This window comes from Panthera pardus, unplaced genomic scaffold, assembly GCF_024362965.1.
Source record: "Panthera pardus isolate Hobbes unplaced genomic scaffold, ASM2436296v1 HiC_scaffold_6, whole genome shotgun sequence".
NCBI classification, from domain to species: Eukaryota; Metazoa; Chordata; class Mammalia; order Carnivora; family Felidae; genus Panthera; species Panthera pardus.
In genome coordinates, this window is record NW_026526991.1 from 107,168,195 (window position 1) to 107,194,256 (window position 26,062).

At 42.7% G+C, this 26,062-nt stretch overlaps 1 protein-coding gene across 22 annotated transcripts in view; it reads right to left on the minus strand.

Moving 5' to 3' along the window:
- The window catches only part of MICAL3 (microtubule associated monooxygenase, calponin and LIM domain containing 3), a 228,325-nt gene that overhangs the window by 189,026 nt on the left and 13,237 nt on the right, over window positions 1-26,062 (minus strand). For 10 of the 22 annotated variants that reach the window (XM_019465081.2, XM_019465088.2, XM_019465086.2 and 7 more), the window contains exon 1: window positions 20,468-20,641. The exons of 2 other annotated variants lie outside the window; for them this stretch is intronic. The gene's annotated coding sequence lies outside the window, so the exon portion shown is untranslated. Of the gene's footprint in view, window positions 1-20,467; window positions 20,646-26,062 lie in introns of those variants that run through there. 10 more of the 22 variants (XM_019465079.2, XM_019465074.2, XM_053895051.1 and 7 more) reach the window with 5 other exon arrangements.

Here is a 26,062-nt window from a genome sequence, read left to right on the forward strand (position 1 = left end):
CATATATCTGGTAAAGAACATTATCCAGAATATATAGAGACCTCTTTACAACTCAATAATAAAAAGTAACCCCCCCAAATGTTTTTCAATGTTTTGTTTATTTATTGAGAGAGAAAGAGTAAGTGTGTGAGCATGAGGAGGGGAGGGCGCAAAGAGACAGGGAGGCAGAGAATCCTAAGCAGGCTCTGCACTGATAGTGCAGAGCCCAACATGGTGCTTGATCTCACAAACCATGAGATCATGACTTGAGCCGAAATCAAGAGTTGGAAGCTTAACCAACTGAGCCACCCAGGTGCCCCAGCAACCCAAACTTTTAAATGGGCAAAGGACTTGAATAGATATTTCTCCAAAGAAGACATACAAAAGGACTTGAATAGATATTTCTCTAAAGAAGATATACAAATAGCCAATAAGCACATAAAAAGATGTTCAACATCATTAACCATGAGAAAAGTGCAAATCAAAACCACAGTTGAGATACCACTTCACATCCACTAGGATGACTATAATCAAAAAGGCAGACAATAACAAGTGTTGGTGAGATGTGGAGAGAACAGAACCCCCATACATTGCTGATGGGAATGTAAAAATATGCAGCCACTTTGGAAAATAGGTAGGCACTTCCTCAAAATGTTAAATACAGAGTTATTATATGATCCAGTGATTTCACTCCTAGGTATATAAATACATAAGAGAAATGAAAACATTTGTCCATACAAAAACTTGTACACAAATGTTCATAGCATTATCTGCTATCTATCAGAACAGCCCAAAGTGGGACTGCTGAATGTATAAAGAAAATAGAATATATCCATAAAACAGAACATTTGGCCATAAAAGGGAATGCAGTTCTCATGCATGCTACAACACAGACAAAACTTTGAAACATTATGCTAAGTGAAAGAAGCTAGTCACAAAAGACCACATATTATATGATTCCATTTATATGAAATACCCAGAGTAACAAATTTACAGGGACAGAAAAGTAGACTAGCAGTTGCCTAGGGCAAGAGGGGGGCTGGAGAGAAGTGAAAAGTCACTGCTATGGGCACAGGATTTCTTTTGGGGGTGATAAAAATGTTCTAACATTGATTGTAGTAATGGTTGTACAATTCTTTGAATACACTAAAAGTGAATCGTACACTTTAAATGAATGAAAACGTATGGTACGTGAATTATATAATAAACCTGTTAAAAAAAAAAAAAAAAAGAAAGAACCCAACTGAGAGCAGTAACTGTGTCACTATTCTCTCCTACACAAGGGCCTGGCACAGAGCAGGTACTTAATAAATGTTAGTTAAATAAAGAAAATAGAAATGTGAGTCTTTCACCAAAGATTTCATTAGAGGAATTCATCACCATTCAGTGACTCCAATGAAACAGTCCCAACCTAGAAGAGACAGGAGCCCCTCTATAGCACCTTCTCCCAGCCCAGGACACCCGCTACATATTAGGCTTATATTCACAGTCTAAAGTTTCTTCTAAACCTGGATTCTATGTTTTGTCGGTAAATATAAAAAGCCAACAAGGGGTGCCTAGGTAGTTCAGTTGGTTGAGCAGTTGAGCGCCCAACTCTTGATTTCAGCTGAGGTCGTGATCCCAGGGTCATAGGATCGAGCCCTGCATCAGGCTCCATGCAGAGCGTGGAGCCTGCTTAAGATTCCTTCTCTCTCCCTTTGCCCCTTTCTCTCCCCTCGCACTCACTACTCTCTCTTGGGAAAAAAAAACAACAACAAAAAAGAAAAAAAAAAAGCCAACAAATATTTCTGAAAGCACATAATGTGAGCTGCTGGTCAGGTGCTATGAGGAATGAAGTCTGGGATGTGGGTCCCTCTCTAGCAGCCTGGTTAGAGGCAAAATTAGCATTCATGAAATAAGCAGAGACTTCAGGGCAGTGGATACTGGGGATAAATCAGAAAATTAAGACAGTAAAAGCCTTTGGTCAAAAGTAGGATATTCTTCTAGGGAATCCCTAGTAAATTACTGCAAACTACTATCATGCCTTGTCCATATGGCCTTCCGCATCCCACAATCCAAATTAATTGCTTCCTCAACAGCATTTTGCTTAAAGCCATCTTTTATTACAGTACACTGTACCTGTATCTGGCTCTCCCCACCATGCAATTCATTCCTAATTAGTAAGGACAATGTTAACAATTTATGTTTCCTTGAAAACCATTAGCACCAAGTCTTGCATACAGTAAGTGGGTAATTCATATTTGTCAACTTTAAGTATTCACTTCACAAAAACTATCATTAACGCCTTTTCTTATTTCTTAAACCCATGAGTTGGCCAGCCTAAAAGCAGAATCCTTAGATTGTTACCACAACTGTCACATGATCTACAAGCACCCACACAATGTGGCCCACGCCCACCTTTCCAGAACTCCCACCTTCCTTCTTCTCATCATTATGCTTCAGGCCAAAGGCTTTTCTCCTCAAGCCTGCAAACCTCCTGCAGGCCTACACTCTGTAGGCCAGGTACTCCTCCACTCCCCATTCACTACCACTCAGTGCTTACCTAACCTAACATTTTCCCCCCCCCGGAGGCTATTCCCACCTCCCCACTCCAGCCCAGAGTAAGTACTCTGTCCCACACTTTCTCTGGACCCTGCACTGGTCCTTCTTGCAGGCCCTTCATACACTTAGATATCTCTGTGACTACTTGTTTGTCTATTTCTCCCACTAAACTGTGAACTCCACACAGGTAGTGTTCATTTAACTCACTAAGGTAGTGTGCTGGTAAATGCTTAATTACCTATTCTCCAAAACCATGTTCATGTCTTTAAAGGTATTTATATGTACATATATTTACATTTATTATAAATTTTACTGATATAAAAATGTATAGCATACAACAGTAACAAAATATACAGAAGAGTAATAAATATGTACTAATATATAATAAAGTATGTATTAATAACATATGTAATACTCTTTACTGTAAATTCCATATAGCCAATTGAGTTTCACAGAATGCTGTCATAGATTTTCGTCTAATTCATATCTACAGCCAACTCATGGATTCAATTGATAAATCAGTGAGTTGATATTTTCATTTACTTCAAGGAGTAAAACAAAATTAGAACAAGAAAGATGTATATCAAACAGGATATGAGCAACTTCTTTGCTGAACTGGACTCCAGCTTTCAAATACTAAATATTTCCTGAAATTTTTTGTGTTAATTCACAATATAATGGCTATAGACATAAAACACTAAGTTCAAACTGCAAATGTTAACATTTTCTCCATCACTCTCTTAGACAATGGACAAAATAATAAATCAGGCCCTGATCTGTAGTGTTGTCGGTTTCCATGGTATAAATACTCTCATCATGGCCAACTTCAGGCTACCAACTTGACATCTCTGAGCACAGACACAGAGCTGGGAAGAGATGCACCATAGCTCACTATTACATAATACTCCACCGTATAGATTACAAGAGACACAAAGCACAGTTTATGCTAAAATAATGAGGAAGTGAAGAATTTTTGAGTATTTACTACCCTTGTGTTAATATAATTTATTTAATTATAAGTATATAGAGCTAATTTTTAATAATGGCTATATTTATCAGCCAACCTGCAAAATTCCTGAAAATTTAACAAGGTAAGGCAGGCCATGATTCACGATTATATTCCTAGTGTTTAGTACACAAAAGGTGCTCTGGTGTTATTTGTGGAAACAAAGCATTATCCTGTAGTTACTTCACTCCTAAGAGTCTGCTCTTCCAAAAGGAATCAAGACTTTCCAATAACAAGATTTTACTGTATCTGGGAATTTTGAATGCTAGAGAGAATAGCACAATCTTCGATGGAACACATTATCTTTCAAAGGGAGGGGTGTCTTTTAATATTTAGTGTAAGCTCAAATGAAGGATATTTTTGATAAATTCTCCCTGAGATATTTCTTCCACAAAAACACTTAGGCACTGGGAAGTTGATTTTAAATCCTTCAACAGTCTGATTTGGTTTAGCACCCTGGGTGGCATTATTCACAGGGTGTTCCTGAAAGCTCATGAGTTCTGGCTCCCATTCTGGAAAAAACAGAGCCCAACAAGTATCTCCAGGTCCTAGGGGGTACTGGGCTGGTACTGAGAACTGCTGGGAGCTGGGAGCTTACTCACCCACTGCCTGGGTCTCTTCTAGCTCAGTGTGGGTCCTCTTCATGCTATTTCTTTTGATATTACTGTCGCTACCTTCCCTTTAAGTTTCTTTCTCTGCTCTTCACACTTCTCCCTGGTTCTCTATAGATTGCTTTACCAAGGCTGATTTTGGTCCCTGGCTTCTCATCATCCTCCCCACTCAATACCAACTGTCTTTTGTCACTAATGACTTCTAGATCTACATCGGACTGTCTGAATGCTCAGCCTAAAGTACTTTCCCCAGTTATCAGCAACTGTAGTGTCCTTCAGATCATACTGTGTATCTCTATGCCTTTGACAATACAAGCCTGTCACAGCTGCTCCTCTAAGAATGCAACAGATAGACTCTACCACATCAGCCAGGATTTGATGGACCTTTATCTTCTGTAGACTGTAATATGAACAAAGAGCGTAGTGAAATTTCATTTTCCCAAGCATAAAATAAAGGTGAATTTGCTTTTTCAGATTATGCCTGCTGCTCTCCTCCCCAGAACACAGCATTGTTACATAGGAGACCTCCTTTCCCCTTGTCATCTTTGTCCTCTCCCAAGCAGTAATATACCTAAGACTCACTAAACATCTCCTAGGTCTATCTCCCTTTTCCCATTTCTGGTCATCACTCTGCCTTCATTACCCTCCAATGGAAATTATCCCAAACTACCTGCCCATGGGTCCACTTGGCCTCCAGCCCATCTTCATCAAGTAATTTTCACACAGTGCCACTTCTCTATTTAAGAACCTAAGGCTCCCTATCAAAATCTAAGAGAATATTCCTCTTCCTAGGAGATAAACACTGAAGTATTTAGGGGTCAAGGAATGCAATATCTCTAATTCATATGGAGAGAAAGAAAAAAATATGAAAAGCAAATGGGACAAAATGAAAACAACTGGTGATTCTGGGTAAACAAAGAGTTCCTTATACTATTCTTGCACTTTTCTGAAATTGTATCAAAATCAAGTTACAAAAAAACCCCTACAACTCTCATCTTAGCATCAAAGTACTTACTAACAGCCCCTTCTTACTAACCACTCCAGTCCAGCGTGTTGGTGATGGTCACCTCTTTATCTAGGATCTTGTTTTTGTCCCCCTCTCTACACCTAGACTCAGGATTTCCCCTGTTCCTCCATAACAACTGGCTTCCTTCACTGACTCACTTCTTCCAGGGGTGCTGAGAAAGGAAAAGAACTAACATTTACTGACCATCTGCTACGAGCCAGGCCAGCATCATGCTTGGCACTTTTTGCATATTATTTCACCTAATTCTGCTAACAACTCTGCAAGGGAAGTGAGAGCTTGAGCCTTGGAGAGATTAAGACCCTGGTCCAAGATGACACAGTGCGAAGCTAGAATGGGAACCCAGGTCAGCCTCTGCCATCCACAGTGCTGACCCACACCTCACTGCTCCCCTTTCCAGACCAACTCGTCCACAGCTCCTTCATTCGCTCAACATGTACTTCCTGTCTGCTTTGTGCCAGGGTTTGTTCTAAATACTAGAGATACATCAGAGGACAAAACAGATAAAACTCTGTGACCTCACGCAGCTTCCATTTGACAATAAAAACTGTATTTATCAAATACTTATGTAGCACCTACTCCATATCAGGTGTTAGGCTAAGCATTTAATAAACATTAATTCATTTGATCCTCATAAACATTCTATGAATTAGGTATTATTCTTACAAATGGGGAAACTCAGAATAAAGGGGTTACAGAATCTACCCAAGTTCACATAAGTAGTAAGTGGTGAGGCCAACATGGATACGCAGGCAGTCTGGCTCCAGAGCCCAGACTACTATGCCTCTCAATAAACATAAGTAAAACATGCTAGAGGGTGGGAAGTACTCTGAAAAAAAAGGAAAAAGCAAAGCAGGATAAAAGAGTTAAGAATTTAGAATACTGGGGGACACACTGAAATTTTAGACTAGGAGGCATGAGTATCATTCCTAGAGAAGGTAACATTTAAGCAAAGGCATACAGAGGCCAAGCAGGTCAGCCATGTACCACCATAGGGGAGACTTGTTTGGGAAGACTGAACAGTGTGTGTGAGGCAGGGTGTGCCTAGACATCCAAGGAACAGTAAGGCAGCCAGAGAAACTAGAGCACAGGGAGCAAGGGGAATAGTAACCACTGCCTTTTGAGCAGCAGAAGACATGGTTTATACTCGAGTCTCTGTATTTGCCTGGTGTTCACTAACTGCTTTTATTATTGATCTTGACTCCCAAGATGAACTATGAACTATTAAGAACAGAGCCTGTAGCATCTACTCTCTTTGTTCATCCCTAGTACTTTTAAGTTAATGTTTACTGAATCCGTCTGCCTTGCCTGTGTGTATTCCCTGAACTGCACAGAAGACAAGCAGATCCTGTGAGAGCAGCTTCTAACATCTCTGACCATCAGTCCTCTCACACTAGCAGTGAGCAGTAACCTCTATCTGTGTTAAGCATGCTCCTGTGAAAATGTATGTACACGGTACTCGTAGTTTGTTTCCAAGCACACCTGCAAATTTTATACTCAAATTTTATCTCCAGTATGTCTCTTTAAATGGCTGATGGCCAACATCTGTCTACTTTACAAATGGCAAAACTGTGACACACAACCATTAAGTGATTCACTTGAGCTCACTGCACAGTAGCAGCTGAGTCAAGGTTTTCTCATGTAGACTGGGAGATCAGGGAATGCAGAGGCACCCAGCACCTTTATCCTCCTTTGTGACCCACCCCCTACCCCAAGGCACAGGGCCTTGCAGACCTAAGACACTGAGGACTCTTGACTCAGATTTCAGATGTCCTCGCTCACCAAGAATGGTCTCTCTGAAGGTCAGTAATGACTGAACACAGTGAAGGGTCTCAATCACGTCCACACTGGCAAAGATCAACCATTTAGTTAAGTCACATAGAACTTAGATAAATGGAATGAGTCACCCAAGTTACACAAAGATAAAAGCCTTCCCTTTATTCCTTTCTCATCAGGTGCAGAATTTCCAGATTCCTTTTCCCATAGTTCCCATGGAACTAAACAAGCTATTACTACTCATAAGGAATTAAAGAGTATGTATCAGACATTCCCCTATTTCTGGTTTCAGTCTCTAAAAATAGCCAAGAAAGGAAAATTCTTTTTTGCTCGAACTAGAAAAGGTAGTGTAGCTTTTCCTCCCATTTTATTTCCAAAATACATTACTCCAATTTAATTCCATTTTATTTTCCAGATCAGGCCTGGAACAAAATCCATCCCAGAAGAATCACCTTCCATAGCCTGAGGAGCAAGGGAGGAGATGAAAGCCAAAAGCAAGACTGTGTCTGTAACTGTAAGTGAGATCTTGGGTGTTGTGGCTGCTGTACTCCATTTAAGAGATTAACTTTCTCAAGAAGGCATCAGGAAATGGCAGGCGCTATGTCAAGTAAATAGCAGTGCCTGTCCTCTGGCAGCTTAGAAGCTCACGATAACAAGTGATCCTTCAGCCCTGGGGCTGCTTCTCCTTTCAGAGCAGCCCAGTGATCAGCCCAAGCATGAGTCCCAGAGAACTGCTACTGCTGGGAGTGTGGGTCCTGAAGACAAGCAGTTGGCAACTTGTGTCTCTAAGTGTTGTTGGGAGGGAATAGCAGCATCAGTATTTACCTATGGCCGATAATCTATGAGTAACAGTTATTGGAGGTGTGCTAGGTTCAAAAACAACCAAGATTGTAGCACTGTTAAGTTTCCTGCTGTTGATCACCATCCTGTCATTACCTTGTCATTACCATCCTGTCTTGACAAATCCATGCTGCAGTACTTAGGGGTAAAAAGGGGCACAATGTCACCAACTTTCAAATGGGCCAGGAAAAAATGGGAAGAGAGCAGGGAGAGAATAAAATCTAATTTAATAGATCTAGATAACAGGCACAAGGGAGCTGCTCTTGCAACATCTCTGTAAACTTGAAATTATATAAAAAGTTATCCAACAAATGAACTTTACTTGGGTCCCAACAAACAGGTGGGCATGCTGTCCCAGTTACAGCAGGAGCCACCTCCCGCCTACAGCACCCAGAGGCCAAGGCAGCAAAGGTGGCTTAGACACAGTGAGAGTCAGAGGGAGACAATTGGGACAATTAACAATGTTGACAGAAGTCTGGGAGCACATAAGGCATCCGCTATCTCTCAGTTTTTCTCTAGAATCAAGCCATGCTCTCTGGTTTTTCTCCAGAATCAAGTCCTACTCTGAGTACATGGAAAATAAGCCCCCAAAAGGGGACTGGGAAGGCACCAAACTTGAAGCTTCAGCATCCTCTGGAGCTCTTCCCTTTCCATATCTTTTCTATCTAATCAGTGTCCTCTTTCCAAAATGTCTCTGGCATGGAGTCCCTTCCTCTCTGTTTCTACCGCCAACAACCTGTTCCAGTTGCTTGTCATGTCACACCTGAATTACTATCAAGGTGGGCAAACCATTACTTGCGGGCCAAATCCAACCTCCAAGCAAGAAGGGTTTCACATTTTTAAATCGCTTGGGGAAAAAAATCAAAAGACTATTTTGAGACATGTGAGAATTGTATGAAATTCCAACTCAGAGGGCCACAAATAAGAGCTTTGTTGGCACAGTGCCATGCCCATTTGTTTACCAATGGTTTATGGCTGCTTTCCTGCTACAACAGCAGCTGCATAGCTGCATCAGAGACCACTGAAGCCTAAAATGTATACTCCTGGCCCTTCATAGAAAAAAGTTTGCCAACTCCTCCCATAGGTGGTCTTGCTTGACTTTCATTTTTCCCTCCTCCACCATATTAATGGGCACAAAATACTACTTCCACACTATTGCTCTGTGTTCAAACACCTCTGATGAACTTCCTGTTGCCTATAAACTTCATACTGTACCATGGCATGCATCAGACCAGGTGAATAAACTTGTTTTTAAAGGCCATGCCTTTGTTCATGCTGTTCTCTGCCTTTTAGAAAACTCTTCTTGGGGCACCTGGGTGGCTCAGTCAGTTGAGCATCCAACTTCGGCTCAGGTCATGATCTCACTGCCCGTCAGTTCGAGCCCCGAATCGGACTCTGTGCTGACAGCTCAGAGCCTTGGAGCCTGCTTTGGATTCTGTTGTCTCCCTCTCTCTCTGCCCCTCCTCCACTCATGTTCTCTCCACCCCTCCCCCCCCCAAATAAATAAACATTAAAACAACAACAACAACAAAAAAAGAAAACTCTTCTTGCCTTTAGCTGCTAAGCCCTCCTTTCAAGACTCTGGGAGCATTTCCTGGTTCCCTTTCCTGTGCTTCCACAGCACCCTATACTTACCCTCATCACAGCTCTTACCACACTACACTGAAATCATCTATTTGTGTGTCTGTCTCCCCAGCTACAGTAAGATTCCAGAGGGCAAGGAACACGTCTTACTCATCTCCCAACACCCAGACAGACAGTGGCACGGCAATCCCCAAACACTAAACATAACTCCCACCCAGTCAGGCTGGCCTTCTCACTGCCGTGAATGCATCCTGCTTACTCTCACTCCAAGCTTTGCTCACACCAGCACCTAGACAATCCTAACAGTGACCTGGGACACAGTCTATAGGCCCACGGGAGTCAGTGTGGACTAGGGTTCAAACCCCAGGCACCTCCCATGCACATGCTGTGTCCTTGGACAAGATACTTATATCTCTGAGTCCTCCTCTATAAAGCAGGGATGATATAGTATCTCCTAACCTGCAAGGCTGACAATGCATGTAGAGCATCTAAACCAGTTCTTGGTATATAGTAAGTTCTCAAAAGGTAATACAATTGACCCTTGAACAATGGACGACTTAAGGTGCAGACCCCCATGCAGCTGGAAATCTGCATATAACTTTTGACTCCCCACTAAGGGTCAACTGTTGACCACAAGCCTTCCTGATAACTTAAACAGTTGATTAACACATATTTCGTATGTATATCACCATGCACTATATTCTTATAATAAAGTAAGCCAAAGAAAATGTTATTTAAAAACCATAAGGAAAATACATTTATAGTACCATGTTGTACTTATCAAAAACAGCTTCGGGGCGCCTGGGTGGCTCTGTTGGTTGAGCGACTGACTTCAGTTCAGGTCATGATCTCACAGTTTGTGAGCCCTTGTCGGGCTCTGTGCTGACAGCTCAGAGCCTGGAGCCTGCTTCTGATTCTGTGTCTCCCTCTCTCTCTGCCCCTCCCCCACTCATGCTTGGTTTCTCTGTCTCAGAAATAAACATGAAAAAAAAATAATTAAAAAAAAAAGCCTCATATAAGTGGACCCACACAGTTCAAACCCGTGTTGTTCAAAGATCAAATGTAGTTACTATCCTTGTTTTCTCCAGACAGTAGAGTCACCTGTTTGTGCCACTTTGGTATTTCATTGCTTTCCTTTCCTCTTCACCCAATTGTTTTTTACATTCATATTGTATCTTCTGAAGCAGATGCATTAGTTATGAACAGGGTAAGGTCATATATTTCTATGAACCTGTTACCCCTGAACTACCCCTGATACCCAGTACAATGCAACATGTGGAGGAAGGGCCGAATAGATGATAAATTAATGAACAAATTATTCCAGGAAGTCTACACAGTTGCTAACAAGAAAAAGAATGCAAAAGAAAAAAAAAAATGCAGAGCTAGGGATAAGGCTGAGAGTAATAAGGCAGAGAGCAGAAGTTGAAGGCAGGGGGCATTTGAGGATACTTTTATATTAAACATGGACCCACACATACTCTGTCCCCAGAAGAGAAGAAACCCAGTGTCTCAGTATTCTTCTCCAAGTTTCATAAGCAACAGTCAATAATAGTACTAGCTAACACTTAAGGTGCTCACTGGGTACCTGGCAGAATTTTGAATGCTTACGACTGTACAAAATAAACAGGATTGTTACACCATTGCACAGATGGTGCAATGAGGCCCAAGGAGGTTAAACAACACAAAGTCACACACCCTAGTAAACTGGCGCAGAACTGTCTAGTTCCAGTGTTCATGTTCCTAACCACTACACATTTTGGTGTTTCAAAAAAAATTTTTTTTAATGTTTATTTATTTTAGGGAGAGGGAGAGAGAGAGAGAGAGAGATGAGCAGGGGAGGGGCAGAGAGAGATGGAGACACTTCAGATGGAGAATCTGAAGCAGGCTTCAGGCTCTGCAATGTCAGCACAGAGCCCGACCCGGGACTCAAGCTCACGAATCATGAGATCATGACCTAAGCCAAAGTCAGACGCTCAACCGACTGAGCCACCCAGGTGCCCCCACATTTTGGTTTTTTAAATCTAATTTAGCTTCACTATTCACCAGCTGAGAGGTATCAATCAGGCAGGTCACCTCACATCACTGAGCCTCATGTTTCCCAACCTGTTAAGTGGGCACCATATACTTAACTGTTGTTAAGGATTAAAGGAGAGGGATGCCTGGGTGGCTCAGTCGGTTGAGCATCCGACTTCGGCTCAGGTCATGATCTCACAGCTTGTGGGTTCAAGCCCCATGTTGGGTTCTGTGCTGACAGCTCAGAGCCTGGAGCCTACTTCAGATTCTGTGTCTCCCTCTCTCTGCCCCTAACCCACCTGCATTCTGTCTCTGTCTCTCTCAAAAATAAATAAATATTTTTAAAAATTGTTTTTAAAGGATTAAAGGAGATAATGTCATAAGTGTATATATAAAGTAGACTCCTGCTATATTAGTTCTTTTCCCACCTGTCCCATACTTCAGCATAAGTAAGGCTTTTAGCCAACCCCCTTGGCCTGCTTCAGTCTACTAGCAGGGAACAATCTATATATGCTTCACTCTGGATTTTCTTGCCTTTCTACCTATGCCCAAACGTTTGGGCCTCATGAAAGCCAGCAAAAATAACCTGAGACAAGCATAAAAGGAAACTGTACATGGAGCCAAGTGAGGTACCACAGACAGAAATGGTCCAGATGAATCCTGGCACGCAAATGAATACTGCATGAGCAAAAGCTGGCCAGTTGGGCGTAACCAGGATGCACACTGACTGACAGTCATAACAGCAGCTGATTCTGCCTCCCACACCAACAAGCCTGGATGATAGGCCTGGGAGCCTGTAAAGACAGAGCCCAGTAACATCTGTGACTCTGAGGCTGCATGTATACCGGGGGAGGGAGAAAGCCAGGCAGGTAAGTGACATACAGTCATTTGCACCAATGGTGGAAGATCAGACTGCCTGAAAAAGTTGTATGTAGAAAAGTAAAATTTCAAAACCCTACAGAGGGAATTCTGTTGCAAAATTCCTTTGCTGTGATGAATTAAATTTAAAGCCAAGGAATACAGACACAGACTATTGTATTTTGGAGGTCAATCCAATTTCCATACATCAAGTTTGCTTAAAGCAAGAGATACCTTTAAGCAGATGAACCCTACTCTGGAGTCATTGGTCATGAACAGAAAGAACTTTTCATTAGCCGCACATGAAAGAGTCCTAAATGTTATTACCAAACTGAGTCCACTCAATTTCCAGGAGAGATAAGTAATTTCTACTTGAATGGAGCTGATTATAGTGATCCAAAGGTCTTATAAAAGATTAAAACACAAGCAAAAACTGTATGTAAACCTAACAAGCAATATGAAGCCCTATTAGGCCTTTTCCACAATATATCAATTTCCAAGTATAGCATATGACAAAGAGATACTTAAGAAAGATGGAGGAGTAGGAGGGCTAGCAGATACCAACCACCACAAGGCTACCACTGGGTGCCCAGGTCACTATTGGCACAGTAATGTGGACCTAGAGTTAGAAAGGAGTCATAGTGGCAACATGGTCTGATCTAATTCCCAAAACATTGGTAAAGCATCTCCATGCCCAGGACTGCTCCTTCCCCTACTAGAACACCTGGAAAGGGCACAGCCCAGCAGCATGCTCCTCTAGCAAGGGAGAACATATACATCCAAGCAAGTCACCAAATGACTACACAAGGACAAGCACACCAAACTCAACAGATCCACAGTAGTGACGGGCCTAAAGGCAGCCTGCAGGAAAGGGAGGTGGCCCCAGCTGAGGGGCTGCAAAGAGATTCTCTGTTTGCTAAAACACAAACATTCCAGAAACAATAGCCACAGGGGGTAGGTAAATTTCAGAAATTCTCAACCTTATGTGCATGAAATTAACAAAAATGAATCAAAAAGAAATATTTTGTCAGTAAATATAAATTTTCTTACCACTCCATGTTCAGGGATCCTGGCCAGTTAAGTGACTTACCCCAACACACTATATAGTTTTCTGCATTTGTGTCTGCCTGCCCTGGAAATATGGTGACCTCTTGCTGGCAGACATTGTTTTAATACCTGTCACTTGCTTTATTATATAGTAGTTACTCAATAAATGCATACTGAAACCAAGTCCCAGTGTGTAACCTAAAACTCTTAGGTTCTCAAACTTCTTGGTTCCCCAGCTCCCTTAAGGTGGTTGAGGTCCATGGACTTCTTTGTGCTCCACCAAGCTCACTGAAGCTAGATACACAGAGTGCAATAAATCCTAGGGGCTGTTGCCATCTCATGAACTTCTTTCTCCTGTCCAACACTGTCTTTTTCTTCCCCATTTTCTCTTCCTTTTGCTCCCTCAACATTTCACCCTATAATGAGGTGATTTAGAGTTATCCAGCCTCTACAACTTATTGGGTTTATGGACCTTACCCTCTCTGGAGCAGTTTCCTATCGTAAAATAGGAGTGACAGTACTTACCTTAAGACTTAAGAAATGATGTGTGCATATTAAAGCAGTTGGCACAGTGTATAGCCCATAGTAACACTCAGTAAATAACAGCTATTACTACATAATTGTCCACAGGACTCACTTGCCTAAAGATACTTAAAATGCCAAAGGCAGAAAGTTGATTTTTTTTCCCCTTCTTCTGCAAGTCTGGTTTTGAGAAAAACCTGTTTTGGAAACAAACTGACACATGTCCATGTCACTGGTCACACTATTTCCCTTTTCCTTTTTCACAGGGAAATAATGACTTTGATCAGTTATGACCAAACTGGGTAAAAGGTTCTGTTCCAAACATGGTTAGGACCCCAGACTAATTTATTTAAGTAAGTAAGTAAATGAAATTAAAATTATCCACTCCCCCTCCGCTGCTTGTGCTGTGCCTCTCAAAAATAAATAAATGTTAAAAAAGAATTAAAAAAAAAGGGTGGGGGCACCTGGGTGGCTCAGTCGGTTGAGCGTCTGACTTCAGCTCAGGTCATGGTCTCCAGTTCATGAGTTCGAGCCCCATGTTGGGCTCTGTGCTAACAAACAGCTCAGAGCGTGGAGCCTGCTTCAGATTCTGTATCTCTCTCTCTCTCTCTCCCCCTCCCCTGCTCATGCTCTGCCTCTCTCTGTCTCTCAAAAATAAATAAAAGTTAAAAAAAAAATTTTTTTTTTAATCATCCATAAAGCTAGGGCAATGAGAGTGTGTGCTTAAGTTCTAGGTCTTGGGAATAAGCAACCCATGCCAAGACAAAAGGTAGAGGAGGGAAAGGAAAGGGTTCCTCATCTTTTCTAGAAGTAGAGCTGTCATCAGCATTCTTTCCAGATCCCATGATCCAGCCCCTAAGTCCCTGAAGACTCTTATACTGTCCTAGGTATTCCTTCTTGGAAGCCCACCTGGGCCTGTGTTCTCTAAATGCTTCAAAATTACCTTCTCTGACTCTGCCCCAATTTTAAAGGAAGAAGCCAGTTAACCTAAATACATCTCTCCTGTAGCATTTCAGATCAGTAACTTAAAAGAACAGGGTTAAATGTGAAAATGAAGGGGAGGTTGGAAGAGAGGAAAGGTGACCCTCAGGATGGAGAAAACTTCTAGGTGCAAGTTTACTCAAGTCAGCGGCCCTTCACTGGTCCATGAGAGCACAAGTCTGAAACCAAATGCTTAAGTCTGAAGTCTGTCTCCACCACTTTCTAACTGAGACACTCAGTAAGTCGCTGCTCCCTGTGCCTTGGCTTCCTCGTGTACAAAGCAGGAATCATAACAGTACCTATCCTTCAAGGTTGCTGTGAGGACTGAATGAGTTCATCCATGTGGAGCCTGATACACAATTTGTCTCTCTGTGCTGCTACCACTGCTAATGTCATTATCATCATGATGCTACCTTCCTTACTTCTTTTCCTTTTCCACTCACAAACCCAACAATTCTCAATCACAAGGCAGCTCTGGTGGTAGAGGTGGTTGAAATGGGGGGAAGATGGGGAGGAGTGCAGTCGATTTTACAAGTCAGTGTTTTGTGGAAGCAGTCTGTGCTGAAGGTTTGTTGTAACCCAGAGGGGCTACAGCATCTAGGAGTAAGTACCGCCTACTCTTTTTTTTTTAAATATTTATTTAATTTTTGAAGAGAGACAGAGAGAGACAGAGAGAGACAGACAGAGTGTGAGCAGGGGAGGGTCAGAGAGAGAGGGAGACACAGAATCTGAGGCAGGCTCCAGGCTCCAAGCTGGCAGCACAGAGCCAGACATGGGGCTCACACTCACGAACCATGAGATCATGACCTGAAGTCAGCCACTTAACCGACTGAGCCACCCAGGTGCCCCAAGTTATTGGCTACTCTTAATGTTCCCTTTGGATTACTTGGCTCCTCCTGTCTTCCTAAGCTCCAACACTAACATAGGAAAGTCCTCCCCAAACTCAAGCCTCCTCCATACTTGAATCAACAGAAGAGAAGCAGGGCAGGAGAGAGGGCAAGGCTGGGACCAAAGTTTCACTTTGCCTTTCAGTTATTATTTATTTTAAAGTAGTAAGGAAGTCAATAAAAGCTACTAGTTAACCACCGGCTGTCTCTCTCCTTCCAGAGTTAACCAAACCATATTCTTCACTGGATATACAATATACAAAAAAAGGACAGACCTCTGTAGACCCATCTAATGCAGAAAGACGCCTTTCCTGGTTTTCATTCACATACCAAGACATGCTCGCTTCTCCCTGCTGTGACAGACACAGCAGGCCCTGCAAGAGGGATGCAGGGAGGCATAGCTGTTCTTACCACAGAACTTAATACTCAGCAGAAGCTCCTGTCCTTCCGCCTCTCAGCAAGGTACAGACCAACAGTCCTACTTCTCCTCCCTTCTGTAATCTGATTACCACCGCTTTCCTTTTTTTGTAAATTGTGGCAATTTTCTCTCCTCTGGGAAATTCTGACTTGCCAATGACAAAAAGTCAATGAATTACAGGGTTTGGGGTGATAAGTTTCCCTGTCCTACCTCCCCAGTTTCTTGATGACTATAAACCTTCATAGCCAAGACAGCTAAAGCCCACACCAAGAAAACAAGTCATGTACTGCTGAGCCCACAGGGGTAGGGGTGTTCTATTCATTGATGTATCCCAAGCATCTTGGAGCCTGACACCCTCCACGATTCCACCCAATTCTACAGAATCAGAGCTGAATTCTGAAAAGTGGAACCAAAGATGGGGGGTGGGGTGGGGGAGGGGATAGAAGGAAGGGGAAGTCCACAAAGAGTTTAGGTAAAACTCCAAACAATTTCCCCACCATTCCCACAACGTACTGTATTGTTTGAGGAAGCTAAAGACTGAAAAGGAATCAGATTTTCAACTTTGCCATCTAAAGTAGAAACTGAGAGCCTAATACTACACAGATTCTAGCCCAGTCCTGCTGTGCCTCCTGGTTTACAATCTCAACCCACAGCTTAAGTTAAAAAGCCTGGGTACTAAAGACATCCCCTGTGTTAGAATATCACAAATTTCCTGTCAACAAACCACCTTGATTCTCTCTTTTCCTATTCTCCCCTTTTGGCCTTAATAAATACTTCGTACTCTCCAAATATAGATGTTTTTTCAGCTCTGATTATGTTTTCTACAGTAATGACCCTCCACCTGGCTAGAGGAATATTTGTGGTACAAGAAAACTCCAGGATGTGAAAACTTTACTTCAGTGAAAAATAAAACCCCAGTACAATCACAGCTCATCAGGTCCCAGGCACCAGCAACAGGAATTAGGGACTCTGACGTCTGCTCCTTAGTCACCACTAAAGCATGGGAGTTAAGAGCACACACTATGAAATCAGACAGCCCAGGTCTGAGTGCCAGCCCTGCTTTCTGTCACTCCTTTGACCTAGGGTCTCATCAAACCCTAGTTCATTATCTATAAAACTGGGGGTAATAATAAGCCCCACCTTGTATACTGTTGTGAGGAATAAATGAGGTAATATACATAAAGTACCTAGCACAGACTCCCATACTTAAGCACTCAATAAGCATCAACTATCCGTAGCTGTCTAGCAAATCAGAAAAGCACAATGGTCTGTTATCTTTAAGTCCGTCAAGTTCCAAAAAAAAAAAAAAAAAGTGGGGGTTTTTCCCTACAAAAGTATCAATTAAATGTAATATAAGAAGGAACACTAAATTCAAATCCAGTTCAGGCCCCACCTCACTTGCAACTGAGAGCAAATTATGTCACCTCCACTTTCTCATCTATAAAATGGGAATAATAAACTGTACTAAACTCTGAACATCTCAGAGACAAGAAAGAATCTATGAGATAAAAGGCAATGAAAAAGCTGGGGTTTGCCTAGGTGGCTCAGTTGGTTAAGCGTCCAACTTCGGCTCAGGTCATGATCTCATGAGTTCAAGCCCTGCATCGGGGTCTGTGCTGACAGCTCAGAGCCTGGAGCCTGCTTCATATTCTGTGTCTCCCTCTCTTTCTGCCCCTCCCCCACTCATGCTTGGTCTCTCTCCTTCAAAAATAAACATTTAAAAAAAAAAAAAAAGGCAACAAGGAAGCTTTTACTTCTACAAAGAAAAAATAAGTGAATCCAGAGTATGATTATTATTAAAATGTCACACCCAATATTATTGGACATAAATAAACCAGTGACATATCTTTCTCTTTCAAGAACATCAGGTTTGATAGCCTTTTAATCTGCTCACAATGAGCCTGCTAAAGCAGGAAGAAGTAAAAGGCTTCTTCTTATAAAGCCCACCAAATCTAAGACTGTGCCCCTGTCTGTTGGTCAAGCTTCAACCATCCTGGGCCATTTCTCAGGCACCAGTGTCAGGAGAAATTAGAAAAGGTTTTTAGTTCCACTTGACATGTTAAACCAACAACAACCAAAATCCTTATCTGCAGGATGACTGCTCAAAAGACCCAAGAAAGGGTCAATTCTGACCACCACTTTCTCTCTTATACTGAGTGGTTTAAAATGTAATATGTCAGCTGGGAAGAAGAACTCAATTTTTTCCTTGTTTGACTTTTACTTTTAGGTCCAGGCATTGAGTTTCATTTTTAACTTACTATAAAAATTGTGGTGTTAGAGTTAGAGGTTAAGGTGGGAAGGGAGGGTGGCTAATTTTCCTAACTTAAGAAGGAAGCGTGCAAAACTGCATCAGATTCATCAACCACATGTCTGTCTCCCAAACCCAAAGAGGGAAAAAAAAAATTTATCAACTTTTATTAATCATCTACTGTATGTGAGGCACTGAACTAAGTATATATATTATTCCAAAGCCCATTTTCTCTCCCACATCTACAAACACCATGAAGCAGTCCTCACTGAATGGGAACCATCCCAACTGGGGGTAAAAAATCACAGTCTGACAAACAAGTTCTAGACATTTCAAAGGTTAGTGTTGTGAACACACAAAGAAGTCTTGGATAGGAACAAGGACCCAGTTCCTAAAGATTCTTTGCAAGAGGAATACTCAAACTATGTTTTTCCACTAATTCTGGAATTAACTTGAAGCTATTTAATACTATCCAAAAAGTTTAAGAATTTTTAAAAATGAAGCACAAGAACTCACTGTAGGGCTAAAACAACCTAAGCCAAATTACTGACCTGAGAGTACATTTAACAATCAAATACAGAATTTATAATATCCTCTTAAAGGATCTTTACAGATGTGCTCACAAGAGAAAGCAACCACAATGAATTGGCATCTGTACGGCCAGGTAATGAGAGGGCAAAGCCTTCCTGCTGGCAGCAGCAATTCAAAGTGAGATATCATTCTCGCTATAAAACCCAACTCATTCTCACCCTTGGGGTACAAAGCCATCATCCTAAATGATTGTCTACATAGCAAACTGTCAGATGGGACCAAATACACACTGATGTTCCGATGTGTAAATGCCATTCTCTCCATCTACAACTCTCGAAAAAAGAAAAAAGTAATAAGCCTTAAAAAGGACACTTTTCACAACTGACCTCTGCATTAATGCACTTTATATTAACCATAGTTAATGTCTGTGTTAAACACTAACGTTAAAAGAACATAATTGTGTTCTGTATTCTTGGAACGCTTTCCCTGAATTAAGACTCTGGAGAAAAATCAGCCAAAATATAGGGCTAATCCATGCCCCCTAATGGGATGAGGTAGAGGCCTTGCCTGAGGAGCCCAACAAACAATTGTGATGACTAGTTTACCATCCATGCCAGAACCTGCAAAGCTAAGGCTATCACCACGTCTGGCTTTCTGCTAACAGAAGGTGAGCCTCTGATCTGTGTATAGGGCTCCTTAGGGTGATTTTTAAACTAGCAATTTTCAGCGTACCACACAGACCTCCAATAACGCTATCACCTTGTAAGGCAGTTAGGCAAGGGGGGGGGGGGGGCGGTGGCTCATAGATAAGTGACGTATGTGGCTGCCATCATCTCAACCAGTCCAACACTACCATAAGAAAATAAAAGGGAAAAGCACTTCATGGTTCTCTCGTGGCCACCTGACCATAGCGACTCAGCAGCCCATACTCATCCCCCTGCTAGACTCCCGATCAAGGGTATCAGGACAAGATCTACCCTCGGGATGCGGGCACTTGCCCAGCCACGGTGCGACAGAGGAGCCCCATACCTCAGCTCCAGTGGAAAGCCAATGGCCCAGGGGCTGGGCTGGGGCGACAGGACAGTGCACACTCCATCCCTAAGCCTCCCGACACCGGTTAAGATAAGAGATCTTCGCCCCCGCCCCCAAAGCTTCCCCAGAAGACTCATTCCAAGCCACTCTCCCACTCACAAATCGCTGGAAGCCTCCCCCTTCCCCTGGCTTTCGCCAGTGCCAAGCTCCCCTGGAACTCTGGGGCCCGCGCGGCCGCACTTGACCGAACATCCAACTCCTGGAGGTCAAGGACAGGGGCCGGGAGGGCCGGGGAAGCGCGAGGAGGGGCTTCCTCGTCGGTCCGCCGCCCCGCTAGGGAAAGGGCTCCAAGGGGCCGCCAGAAGGAGGCGCCAAGCGCCCACGGCGGGTCCCGAGCCCTCCGGGCTGCCCAGGGGAGGCAGGTCTTCAGCTACAGGTCGGGTCGCCGCGGTCGCCTGCTCTAGAGCCGCCCTCTGGGGGCCCCGGAAACCCTGCACTTGGGGCGCTGGTGGAATGAGGCCCCCACGGAACGGTTGGGGCCGGTCTGGGTCCCGAAGCCCGGTCCTCACCTCCGTCTCATGCTGGTGTGTCGTTCGGCGCCGGCGTCCCCTGGCCGGCCTGGGCCGCCGAGCCCCGCTCCGGGCCCGCAGCCCCGCAGTCCCGCAGCCCCAGCACGCCAGCCGCAGCGTCCGCACGGGGAACAGCAGCGGCAGCAGCTAAGGCAGCGGCGCCGCCGCTGGTGGCTGGGCGGGCACATGGGAGGGCGGGGGCTGCAGCCCTCGAGCCCTGACCATAGGGCCCCAGCCTCGGGGGCGACAGATCTAAGTGCGCCTCTAAAAATGGCACTTGGTTCCCATCCTTAGGGTTGCTGTTGCTACCTACAGGCTCAGACTTTGCCAGAATCTCATGGTTATATGCAGAAGGTGAAGAAATGAGCTGTCGCCACTCCCTTCCTCCTCTCTACTTCCCCTCATGGTCCATATGGTACATTCCTCAAAGCCAGGCCCAAGAGAGAGGGAGGATTTGATTGGTTGTGAATCTTGGAAGGGCGCAAGGAGCCACACAAAATGGCCAATGGAAAAGCACGGTGGGCATATCAAACCTGCCAGATGGGGAGAAGAGAGGATGCGTTTAAAGGGACCTTGTTTGTTGCCCTCAGAAGTCACGACAAAACAAAACCAGAATTTTTTTTACTAATCCTAGCCAGACCGGAAACAAAGAGATTAGGGGCTCCTCAAATGTTTGGGTTAGACAGCTAAAAGAAAATACGGAGAGAATTGAGCCAGACATGTGTGTGGCTTTGGGTAGGTTACTCCATCTCTCTGCCTCAGTTTCCTCATCTAATCCAATGACAATATTGGACTAGAAGTGATCTCTGATGGGCTTTCTCATATTTTGTGATCCTACAATCCTTTGCATGGGATTAGCAATATTTACATATATTCCTCAATATTCGCCATGCTCCACCGTCTTAAAGAACTTTGACCTTTTGGCACCAAATCCTTTATACAGACAGTATAAACCCATCTTTTATGAAGACAAATTCAATATACTTTGTCCCTCCTCTCTTAAAAGCATTCCTCTTATGTGTGGAGAGAACCCCAACTCCCTCCTACCCCCAGTATCTCATAATTTCTGCTCTTGCAAGTCACTTTTTCTTCTTCCTTCTCTCTTCATCCACAGCATCAAAATTTCAATTAATAATTAATTCACCTGTTGAACTGTCCAGAATCCCTGCCAAAGCTTGCTAAAGTCTTCATCAGTGTTGCTGAAGTGCTATCTGAAGTCTCTGGCATGCCATTCAACTATACATGGCCAATTATGCTTTTGGTCATATTACATGTCAAATTCAAGACTTTGAAAACATCCCTTGGGGGCCTAGTCTGCTCTATTTTAGAGCTTTATACTGGCATCTAGGCCTATGTTTTGGCCACCAAACTTCAGACCAACTCCACCTTCATTTTTCAGAACTTTTTGACCTTCCATCATCTGCTCACCCTACATCCACTCAACCTTCTTCCACATTATATGAAGTATTTGGGATATTATTCTTTTCTTTTCTTTTCTTTTCTTTTCTTTTCTTTTCTTTTCTTTTCTTTTCTTTTTAATTTTTTAATGTTTATTTATTTTTGAGAGAGAGGGAGACAGAGTATGAGCAGGTGAGGGGGAGAGAGAGAGAGGGAGACACAGAATCGAAGCAGGCTCCAGGCTCTGAGCTGTCAGCACAGAGCCCAACATGGGGCTCGAACCCACAAACTGTGAGATCATGACCTGAGCTGAAGTTGGACACTTAACCGACCGAGCCACCCAGGCGCCCCTGGGATATTTTTCTAATAAGCTCAACTCTACACCACCCCCCCCCCCACACACACTCATCCTCCAATTATTTCTCCATGAAACTTTCCCAAGTTGATTAACAGAAGCTGCTAGCTTATAGAGCTCCTATTTCTATTCTGTGCTACCATAATCCTGAGTTTCTGCCCCAATATGCAATTTTTTTCTTTTCTTTTTAAATGGCATTATGGTTTTCTTTATTTTTTAAACATTTATTCATATTTGAGAGAGAAAGGCAGAGTGCAAGTGGAGGAGGGGCAGAGAGAGAGATACACACAATCTGAATCATGTTCCAGGCTCTGAGCTGTCAGCACAGAGCCCACGAGGGGCTCGAACCCAGGAACCACAAGATCATGACCTGAGCCTAAGTCGGATGCTTAACTGACTGAGCCACCCAGGCACCCCTCCAATGTGCAATATTTATTGACATAATTACCTCTCTCATTCATTTACAACAGCAGCTGCTTATATTCATTGAATGCTTACTATGCGCTAAGTACTGTTGGGAAGTGCTCTGCATGTATCATTTCATTTCACCATCACATCAAATCTATGAAGTGCTATTATAATTCCTGTTTTGTGGAGAGAAAGTGAGTCTTAGAGAAGCTGATTTGCCCAAGTGCACACAGTAGAGGTCTAACTGTAGTTTCTACCTTCACAACCCCACAGCGCAATATTATCTCCTACTTCTTTTTCTTTTTAAGTTTATTTATGTATTTTGTCAGGGAAGGGCGTGAGTGGGGGAAGGGCAGAGAGGAGAGAGAAAATCCCACGCAGACTCCGCACTTTCAGCACAGAGCCACAGAGCCTGACGTGAGGCTCGAACTCACGTACCCTGAAATCATGACTTGAGCTAAAATCAAGAGTTGGAGGCTTAACCGACTGAGCCACTCGGGTGTCCCCATCTCCTATTTTGTAAGAACCTACTGCATTCTATACAAGAGATAATGTTATACACTTATACCATTTTTTTAACATTTCTATACCTATAAAATCATTTAAGGCTCAAAACAATCATGTCAGGTTAGAGGCAGTTTGTTTGCAGTGAGAAAGAAAACTACAGCTCAGAAAGCCTGACCAGTTTGGCTATGGTAACAAGGCTGGTAAGTAATGAAGTCTGGTTTTCCAAGTTGTCCATCTTTCCCATTGAAATCCCTGCTTCCTGAGTGAATACAATCTTTTCACATATAAAACGTAGAAAACAATTTTAAGCAACACAGGAACAAATAACAGCAAACCCCACACCATGGAATCCAGGGAGAATGGTACCAGTGCTTACCATGGGCAGAAAATAAGTCAAGGAGGGCTTCTACAAAGAGTGAGAAGCACTATGTATTTCTTTCTACTGTCTTATTGTTTATATTTTGTCTCTGAGACTGCCTTTGACACATCTGGCAAATTCAATAGCAAATAGTAACAAAAACTGCCCCCCCCCCAAAACTGCCTAGAGCACCTGGAGATAGAACCAGCACCATGCCTATGAGGAAGGAATCTCTATGTGCAGGGCTGACAGATTCAGAGACGTTTCCAAATTGCTGTTTAGTAAAATATCCTGCTTCACTGACACTTGTAACATAGCCCTGAAAATAGAAGCTGGGCTAATGATTTCATTCTTTTTAAACTGCTGAAATCCTCACAGGGGAGGACACACTGGCAAAATGATGTGAGAGCCAGTAAACTTTTAATGTCAGTCAAGAAGCTTGAGCATGGTAATTCTGAAGCCAATACTTGTGGTGCTCATTGCCTGGTCCAGAACTAGTCAGTCCAGCTGACTTTTCTTATCTCCACAGAGCATTCAAATGCACTTATCTAAATGCTTTATTTATGCACTTTAACATTTAGTGGGCACCTACTATGAGCAAAGGACCATCAGATTGTTTGGGGTTATCCTGATGGATCATACATGAAGTTTATTAAGTGGAGAAGGTGATAAACAGCAGATCCACTTGGTGAGGAACAGATCAACCTGAACTCCTGAAAAAGTGTGTGATAGGATTCCATCCCCAGTCTAATTGCAAGCTCATGTTGGAAGGCCCATCCTCTAGAATAGGATGAGGACCACTGGGCTGAATTCTGGGCGAGGGCAGGGGTGGGAGAGATGGGCATATATATTGCGGAGGAAGGTGGAGAAATGTAGGGTACCCAGAAATAACTAGACATGTGTAAAACAGTAGGGGCAATAATATCAATCCATAATTTGGGCATTAGAAGAATTGTCTATTCTGTCTTACTTTAAGAAAGTATTTTTTTCTGATTTCAAAAGTAATACATGTTCATTGTTTAAAAAAATTTTAATACAGAGAAGTACAAAAAATTTAAAATTACCCATTACCCTTAACAGCATTTCACTTACTATTGTAACGTATTTTCCTATGTTTTCTTTGTGTATGTGTCTTCTTTTTTTGTATGTATCTTTTTTTTTAGTTTATTTATTTATTTTGGGAGAGAGAGAGAGAGAGAAAGCAAGTGGGGGAGAGGGGCAGCGAGAGAGGGAGAGGGAGAGATTCCCAAGAAGGGTCCACACTTAGCACAGAGCTGAATGTAGGGCTTGATCACACAGCCATGAGCTGAAATTAAGAGTTGGTCACTTAACAAACTGAGCCACCCAGGTGCCCCTGTATGTATCTTTTAAATAAAATTTGACCAAACTGTTCTGCAGTCTACTTTCTCCTTAACAATAGACTAGGAATTTTCCCATGCCAATAATTCTAATTCATGATTTTAAGTGGCTGCACTTTAAGGGGCTATACTTTAAGTTATTTAACCAAGATTTTACTTCCAGTCATTGATTATTTCCAATTTTTCATTATTATATGTAACTTCAAGGATTATTCATATATGTAAATGTTTATATATGTTTATGATTATTTCCTAGTATTTCTAGAAATAGAATTCCTTGGTCAAAAACATGCACTTTTTTTATTTTTATTTTTTTATCTTTTAAAGTTTATTTATTTTGTTTATTTTGTTTTTTTAATATATGAAATTTATTGTCAAATTGGTTTCCATACAACACCCAGTGCTCATCCCAAAAGATGCCCTCTTCAATGCCCATCACCTCCCCTCCCCTCCCTCTCACGCCCCATCAACCCTCAGTTTGTTCTCAGTTTTTAAGAGTCTCTTATGCTTTGGCTCTCTCCCACTCTAACCTCTTTTTTTTTTTCCTTCCTCTCCCCCATGGGTTTCTGTTAAGTTTCTCAGGATCCACATAAGAGTGAAAACATATGGTATCTGTCTTTCTCTGTATGGCTTATTTCACTTCGCATCACACTCTCCAGTTCCATCCACGTTGCCACAAAGGGCCATATTTCATTCTTTCTCATTGCCACGTAGTACTCCATTGTGTATATAAACCACAATTTCTTTATCCATTCATCAGTTGATGGACATTTAGGCTCTTTCCACAATTTGGCTATTGTTGAGAGTGCTTCTATAAATATCGGGGTACAAGTGCTCCTGTGCATCAGTACTCCTGTATCCCTTGGGTAAATTCCTAGCAGTGCTACTGCTGGGTCATAGGGTAGGTCTATTTTTAATTTTTTGAGGAACCTCCACACTGTTTTCCAGAGTGGCTGCACCAGTTTGCATTCCCACCAACAGTGCAAGAGGGTTCCCGTTTCTCCACATCCTCTCCAGCATCTATAGTCTCCTGATTTGTTCATTTTGGCCACTCTGACTGGCGTGAGGTGATATCTGAATGTGGTTTTGATTTGTATTTCCCTGATGAGGAGCGATGTTGAGCATCTTTTCATGTGCCTGTTGGCCATCCGGATGTCTTCTTTAGAGAAGGGTCTATTTATGTTTTCTGCCCATTTCTTCACTGGATTATT